The following is an 8191-nucleotide window of genomic DNA, read 5'->3' on the forward strand; positions in this document are numbered from 1 at the left end:
CTAATATTTCTTGTAAGACCAGTTTAGTGGTGATGAACTCCTTTAACTTGTGTTTGTCTGGGAAGCCCTTTATCTCCTTCAATTCTGATGATAACCTTGCCAGGTAGAGTATTTTAGGTTGAGGGGTTTTAAATATATCATGCCACTTTCTTCTGGCCTGCAAAATTTCTGCTGAAAAATCACCTGATAGCCTTAGGGGGATTTACCTTGTATGTAACTATTTACTTTTCTCTTGCTGCTTTTCAGATTCTTTTATTTCTAACTTTTGATGTCTTAATTTTAAACTTTGAGAAACAGTTTATTTTACCTTTTATTATAAAGGCACAGAAGTCATCTGAGACCTCAGATATTAACCTACTGCATACTAATGTCACACAGCTAATGTACAACTTAATATGATCATTAAAGCTTACAATGTGGTTTTCCAATTCATAATGAGTTATAGATTCTTTCTATAAGTAATAATTAAAACAATTGGTGGTACTTAAGACCAATATAGGCCTAACAAAAGGGAACTGAAAATTCCTGCAAGGGCAGTTTTGTTTCTTGATAGAAGTAAGACTTTAATGGTGAAAGTCTATTGCCTACAATAGGTACATTGGACCCAGCTTTTCTAACAAGTTAAAAAAATATATGAAAGCAGTACTGAGATCATTCACAGACTATTCTATCATTCCATCAGTTTCCAGTCTTCAAAAATACATATTTAAAGGTCAGAAGTTCTGGGTTTGGCATTGAACACCAAGGTGAAGGCCCCTGCCAGGCCCAGGCAGGCTCTCCCTGGGTGTCCTCACTGGAGCAGGGCAGCCCCTGATGGATCAGGTCCCACAACAGTGTCTGTGCTGGTGGCCTGCTCCAGTCCATGTTTGGCACTCACTTTGTCCTCAGGCAGCCCAGAGCTGCTTGTGTTCTCGTGTACCTGAACAGTCCCTTCCTTCATCCTGCCAACACTTCTAGCCCCATCATCCTGAGATAATGAAGCCATTCATTCTTGGGCATAAAAGTCCAAATGGAAGGCTTTCCCTGCCATCCACATAACACAATGGGACACTGAAGGGTATCCGGTTTAGTAGGGTCTGAGTCGTACGTCAGGATGATGCTCCCTCTAGCCAAGTCCTTGGTTTGGCTATATGTCTCACTGCTAAGTTTTCTTTAAAAATGGATTTTCCTGGGTCAATAGAATTTTAACATCTTCCATTGATACAGTGATCATTCTTGAATTAATAAATGGATACAACGTGTATATTCCCTCTTGTGCTAACTGAAAAGCACAATCAAACTTTTCATCACTGTTATTCCAACACCAGACTTTTATCCCAGTGTTTATAACTTTCATCCTCTCACTATTATTCAGCAGCACATTCCTTAGCTCCTTGGAGACTATGTAGAGTTGCCTTTTCTTCCCTTCCATAGTTTGGGTTAACAAATTCATCTTAGGAATGAAGGACCCAGTACACAGAATTTCTGGATAGGTGGAAATAATACAGGAATTATACAGGAATAAATACAAATGAATCTTCTTTAAATTCTTCCAAATAACTTCATTTTATTAGATGGAGAAGGACCACACACTCCATCTTTCTTATTTCCATTGTTCTCTAAATTCTCAGTTCTTTCCATTATCTCTGTGTTGTCAATTCTGCTACCTGGTTAACTTTCCAGCTCAGAAGTGTCTGTAATTTTCCTTCTGTGGGATTTGCAGTGTTGGACCAGTTTCTCTGGGTACCACAGATTCACCCTCCAGCTTTGGTGGACATTTGTGCCATGGAATTGAAGACTTTTTCTCTCATACAGCTACAAAGAACCCTCCAGTATTTGATGATGTGGTAATATTCTAGGTCACCACTCTAGGTGCATCCCCTGTAACTTTTCTGGGTCCTTTGGTAGGAACATGGTAGGCCAAATCTGGGTATGTCTGCTGTGAGGACTATCATCCCACTCTGTAAACCACTGTTCATCTTTCATCATTATCTTCCACTGTGTAATTCCAGGCATCCATTTTAGTCCTGGCAGTTCAGAAAACATATCAGCAAGCTCCAAAGCACCTTCACTTTTTTTCCAGTAAAGATGCTATTACCACTTCATCTTCAATGGGGGTTTAGTGAACATGTAGAAGACACCAACCTATCACCTTCCACTAGCTTCTCAGTGTCTTGCATTGCAATCCACAGCTATAAACCATGCAGCTGCAAGTTATATAAGGTCTTCCACTTTTTCCAGACATCATTGCTTTTTTTCTCATAGTGCCATCTCCACTGCAAGGGACATCACATAAAATGCAATTATAGAAAAAAATCTCTTTCCTCCTATTTACATCTATTTTGAATCTAGATATGCCGAACACATCATGGTTGATCACCATGGATGCAGAGGCTGCTTAGCGTTTTGACCTGATGAATGAGCAGATAGCAACGCTTGTTGTCCTCATCATCGTGACAACAAACCCTTCAGGAAAACGGACATTCATGTCAGCATGTAACATTTCAATTAATTGTGTGGTCTTTGATCCAGGTGCTAAACACATATCTAAGATCTTACGGAGAGGGTGAGTATTAAGTAACAGTAGTGGAATCATGCTAACAGCTTCTTGACAACTGATTTTTCCAGATTCAGTTTCACTAACTAGAAACTGGTGAAACTTTTTCAATTGTGGAGACCTTCTCAGATTTTTCCACTTAAATTTTTGTGCCAGGAAATTTCTTCAGAATACCAACTCAGGGGCTGTGGAACTTTAACTTTCTGACCTTCCACTTCAGGTTCTCCAATTTCTTGAAATACTTGTTCTTTAAGCAATAGAGAGTTTTTTGTGTGGCTTTTGTAACCAGTAATCTAAAGTGGCTGCGGGGCGGGGGGGAGGTGCCCTGAGTGCTTCCATGACCTGGTCCCATTGGCCCTTGGGCATTCTTGAACTCCTGGTAATAGTGCTGGAAGAGCTTGTTCTCCTTGACGATCTGGGGATACCTGCCTTCCCAGCACACTTCATTGTATTTCCTGCCTTTCTTGGCACCATCCTCTTGGCCCTGATGCTGCTGCCATCCCTGTTGCTGCCATTGCTGCTGGAGCCACTGGTCAGCAACTCCCATGGCCCAGATGGCTGCCCACACCCACACACACCTACCAGCCACCACTGGCTGGGGAGGACCTGATATTTTAATTATTATGTGTCTTGGTGTGGACCTCCTTGGGTTTATCTTGTTTGGAGCTTTCTTTGCTTTCTGGACCTGGATATCTGTTTCCTTCCCCACGTTAGGAAAATTTCCAACTATTATTTCTTCAAATAAATTTTCTGGGGGGCACCTGGATGGTTCAGTCATTAAGTGTCTGCCTTGGCTATGGTCATGATCCCAGAGTCCTGGGATCAAGCCCCCCATCAGGCTCCCTGCTCAGTGGGAAGCCTGCTTCTCCCTCTCCCACTCCCCCTGCTTTGTGTTCCCTCTCTCACTGTGTTTCTCTCTGTCAAATAAATAAATAAAATCTTAAATAAATAAATAAATAAATTTTCTGTTCCTCTTTCTCTTTTCCTTCTGGGACCCTTAAAATGTGAATGTTAGTGTGCTCAATGTTGTCCCAAGAAGTCCCTTAAAGTATTTTCAGTTAAAAAAAATTGGGGGGATCACCTGGGTGGCTCAGTCAGTTAAGCGTTTGACTCTTGATCTCAGCTCAGGTCTTAATCTCAGGGTTGTGAGTTCAAGCCCCGCACTGGGCTCCATGCTAGGTGTGGAGCCTACTTTAAAAAAAAAAACAATTTTTTGCTTTTCGGCTTGGTTGCTTTCCACAGCCCGCTCTTTCTTTTTCTTTCTTTCTTTCTTTCTTTCTTTCTTTCTTTCTTTCTTTCTTTCTTTCTTTCTTTTTCTTTCTTTCTTTCTTTTTAAATTTTCTTACTTATTTATTTTTTAAAGTTTTATTTATTTAAGTAATCTCTACACCCAGTGTGGGGCTCAAACTCATGACCCCCAAATCAAGAGTCACATGCTCCTCCAGCTGAGCCAGCCAGATGCCCCCACTGCTCTTTTAGATTGTTAATCCATTCTTCTGTATCCTCCAATCTGCTGTTGAATCCCTGTAGTTCATTTTAGTTACTGTATAATTCAGCTCTGATTGGTTCCTTTTTATATTTTCTCACACTTTGTTGAAGTTCTCACTGAATTTAGCCACACTTCTCTCAAATCTGGTGAGCATCTTTAGGACCATTACTTTGAACTCTATCAAGTAGATTGCTTATCTACATTCTGTTTAGCTCTTTCTGAGGTTTTGTCTTGTTCTTTAGTCGAAATATACTTCTTTGTCTCCATTTTGTCTGTGTTTGTTTCTATGTATTTGGTAGTCTCCTGGTCTTGAAAGTAGTGGCCTCATGTAGAAGGTATCCTATGGGGCCCAGTAGTCCAATTCTTCTTGCCACCAGAACAAGGTGTTTCAAGAGTGTCTACTGTATGGGCTGTATGTGTGCTCTTGTTGTGACTGGGCTGTAACTGCTGTGAGAATGCTGTTGGGTATGGTTGGCTTAGAGACCTAGCTGTAACTGCTGCAAGTGCACTGGTGAGTGGGGCTGGTTCCCTCACTGGGGCAGGAATCCCCCTGGAAGGGCATCAGATGTGGCCTAGGCTGTCTGTTGGGTTTGGTAGGGCTGTAGTCACTTTGGGAGAACACTGGTTCCCAACTGAGACTGCCTGCTAAATGTGGCAGGGAAAAAGCCACATTGGAGGGGTGCCTTCTGGGACAGGTATGTTGGGTGAGGCAGGTCTACAAGGGAATACTAATACCAAGGTTGAACAGTATTAGTAAAGTAAATGGAAAGAATCAGAACTGGCTCCCACAAGTGTCCAGACAGCAAGGCTGAAGGAAAAAAAAATGGCAACTGCCGGCATTTCTACTTCCAGAGAAAGCTCCTTCAGATCCCTGCCCCTCTGGCACATGTCCTAAAGTTAGTCAGTAAATCTTCAGGTGTAACCCAGGCTCTTTTCTTTTCTTTCTTTCTTTTTTTCCTTAGGATGAGAGAGAGAGAGAGAGAGCACAAGCAGGGGCTCGGAGCCATAGGCAGAGGGAGAAGTAGGCTCCCTGCTGAGCAAGGAGCCCAATGTGGGGCTCGATCCCAGGACCCTGGGATCATGACCCAAGCCAAAGGCAGATGCTTAACTGACTGAGCCACCCAGGCGCCCCATCCAGGCTCTTTTCAAAACTGTTGCCTCTGTGCTGGAGTGATACGGAATGCTGCTCCTTTAAGAATGAAGACTTGGTTTCTTGTAGCCCTCTGGCTCTCCCTGAGTTAATGTCTGCCAATTTAAAAGCAGACATTATGGGGGCTTGTCTTTCTGGATCAGGCCTCTAGGGCTGGGGGTGCCTGATGTGGTTCTTGATCCCCTCGCTACTCAGGAAGGACTTCTGCACCTCTGATATCTCTCCTGCTTGTGGGTCACCATACTGGGGGTTTGTTTTCTGACCATGTCTCTGCCTCTCCTACCCTTCTTGATGTAGCTTTTTCTTTATGTCTTTGGCTGTGGATGATCTGTTCTGCTAGTTTTCAGGATGTTTCCAGAGTGAATTGCATTATATGTAGTCATTGCCTCAATGTGTCCATGGAAGGAGGTGAGCTCAAGATCCTCCTACTCTGTCATTCTCCCTGGCTCTCTCCAGCTGGTGTCTTTTTTGAAAGATAGCCTCATTCTTTATGTGTAAGAAAGAGGCAGAACCTCTTCTGCCTCTGGCCATTTGCCTGCAAGTGATGTCAGAAATGACCACAGCTGTTGCAGCATCAGACTTAGAGGTAGACTGAATGCATTGGAGTGATTGAAAGGGGAGACCATAACCCGGCATTTATAATCCTAATCCAGGAGCTGCCCTGCCCATTTTGGATTATTTTATGTGAAAAAATATTCTTGGAGTTGAAACCAGCTAAGTTCATTTTCTGTTACCTATAGCTTTAGGTGTTGTTATTTGGGAAGGTAAGTGAGGGTGAATTTCTGGCATTTTGGAGAGGCTCTGGGGCAACCTCAAAGGTTTAAAGTGCAGAAGGCACAATCCAGCTGAGAAATACTCTCAGACAAAACTAGTGCATTCCCATGGCTGCTGGCCCCTCTTTCATTCCACGTCTGATTTCTAGGAGGCCTTGGGACCTCTCGGGTCAGTTCCGTGGTGCTGTCTATGATGGTCCTAAAAGTGCCTTCATTTCTGAGAGGAAATTGTTTTCCAAGTACTCTCGACTTACTGATGGTTTGTGTTTTCTGATTGTACAAGTTTTATGTGTTAATAGCAGAAAACCAAAAGGATGCAAAAAAGAAATTACTTGTAATCTTAGCATTCAACTGTTTTGGTATATACACTGGGTTTATTTGTGTTTCTGATTCATTTTATTCCCATTTCAAAATTTGCTCCTCATGTTCTATATATAGTTTTAAGATTTACTTATTTATTTATTTGAGAGAGAGCATGTGTGGGAGTAGGGGAGGGGTAGAAGGAAAAGGAGAGCAGCAGCTCCCCACTGAGCACAGAGCCTAATGACCCCAAGATCATGACCTGAGTTGAAATCAAGAGTCAGACATTTAACTAACTGAGCCACCCAGGAACCCCTCCATATGTAGTTTTATGTCCCATTAACTGAGCTCAAAATTGTAACATAAGGTTATTTTCCATATATCATTAAATATATTTTAAATCTTAATGATTGCACACCAATTTATTGCACAAATATGTAATAAATTACAAACTGGTTATATTTTACATGAGGATGCATTTATGACAATCTGGCATAATTTAAGCTTTGCATGATTCCGGACTCTTTTTTTCATAGTTATACTCAAGTGGTTTCTCTCCATATTAATAATAAACACCACTGACACTCAGGCCACCAGCTTTGGACCGTGATCCTTGGACTTAAAAGTTGGAGGTAATTGCATTATTTCAAAATTTGTTAACAAATGTTAGAACACCTATTATGTGCTGGCCACATGTCTAAGCTTTTGGGAATCTCTGACTCGGAGTTAATATTCTAGTTGGAGACAAATAAACATGATCATATTTACCTATTTATCACGTTTATTACATCTGAAGTTGTTAAGAGGTATGCGGAAAAAGAAAACTGGGGCAGGGCAGGGAAGATGGAAGTGCCAGCCTTTGAGCTGTGGTGTGGAATCAGGAGTGGCTAGACATGCAGAACATTGAGACAACCTGATTAGCCTTTCCAGTCAAGCAAAATGCTTTGTTTTATGACTGATATGAATCCATTGACTTGTGGGGATTTATCATAATGGCTGATCAAAGAGCCTGGTAAGAGAAGTGCTCTGTATGATGAGGGAGCAGAAGGCAAGCTGGAGGCAAAGCACAAGCTAACATCCTGCAACCACCCCCACCCCCCAAAGGTGGGATATATGTGACATTCCTCTGCCACTCCTGGCTGCCCTAGAACAAAGGAAAGGGAAAAACAAATGGTTAACTGATAGAGATCACAGTCATGCAGGATATGAGTCTCCATCAGTTTGCAACTGTCTTAAGGATTTATAAGACAAAAGCAATCTCCAGAAACCTATAGACTCAATTTCCTGGAGCCCTAACATCACCTTCCCCTCCATAAGATAGAAAGTCTTATATAATCAGTCACTCCTCACAACCCTAGTGCAGCTCTTTCTGCCCATGGATCCTGTCCCCATACTTTAATAAAATAACCTTTTTGCACCAAAGACATCTCAAATTCTTTCTTGGCCATTGGCTCTGAACCCCACCACTTCAAACCACATCATATAGATGTTTCCTTAATCAGGATATGCTATCTATCCAAGGATGTCATATCCTTATCACTCCCAAAGCACCAAGTCTCGCAAAATGAGCAAATGAGGGAATGGTTTCATTGTCCAGTCCTCACCTCTGTAGCATTTTGCTGACCAAAAACTCCCCAAATTAAAGAACATTTCTCCTGAAGTGTTCTAAGTGGTGTAGTTGTGTTCTCACCCAAACTCCCATTTTTTTCAGGTGAATAAACTGAAGTGTAAAGGAAGAAAGTGATTTGTCTGAAGCCATTGAATGCCCTTCCTGATCCCCTTTGCAGGCTTCTCCTCCTATATTCAACCTCTAATTATCTGCAGTCATCAGGGTTTGGTCCTGGGTCTTCTTCTGGCCTCCATCTTCTCTCTTCCGTGGATTTCAATATTATCTAATTGCTAACTACTCCCAAATTTTATCTCTACCTTTGACTTCTCTTCTG

At 42.0% G+C, this 8191-nt stretch overlaps 1 pseudogene; it reads right to left on the reverse strand.

The window, feature by feature from the left end:
- Positions 1-790: 790 nt before the first annotated feature.
- LOC102745789 (RNA cytosine C(5)-methyltransferase NSUN2 pseudogene) lies at positions 791-7625 on the reverse strand (annotated as a pseudogene).
- Positions 7626-8191: the final 566 nt, after the last annotated feature.

Source organism: Leptonychotes weddellii, chromosome 1 (genome assembly GCF_054177405.1).
Source record: "Leptonychotes weddellii isolate Sample4059 chromosome 1, ASM5417740v2, whole genome shotgun sequence".
Taxonomy (NCBI): Eukaryota; Metazoa; Chordata; class Mammalia; order Carnivora; family Phocidae; genus Leptonychotes; species Leptonychotes weddellii.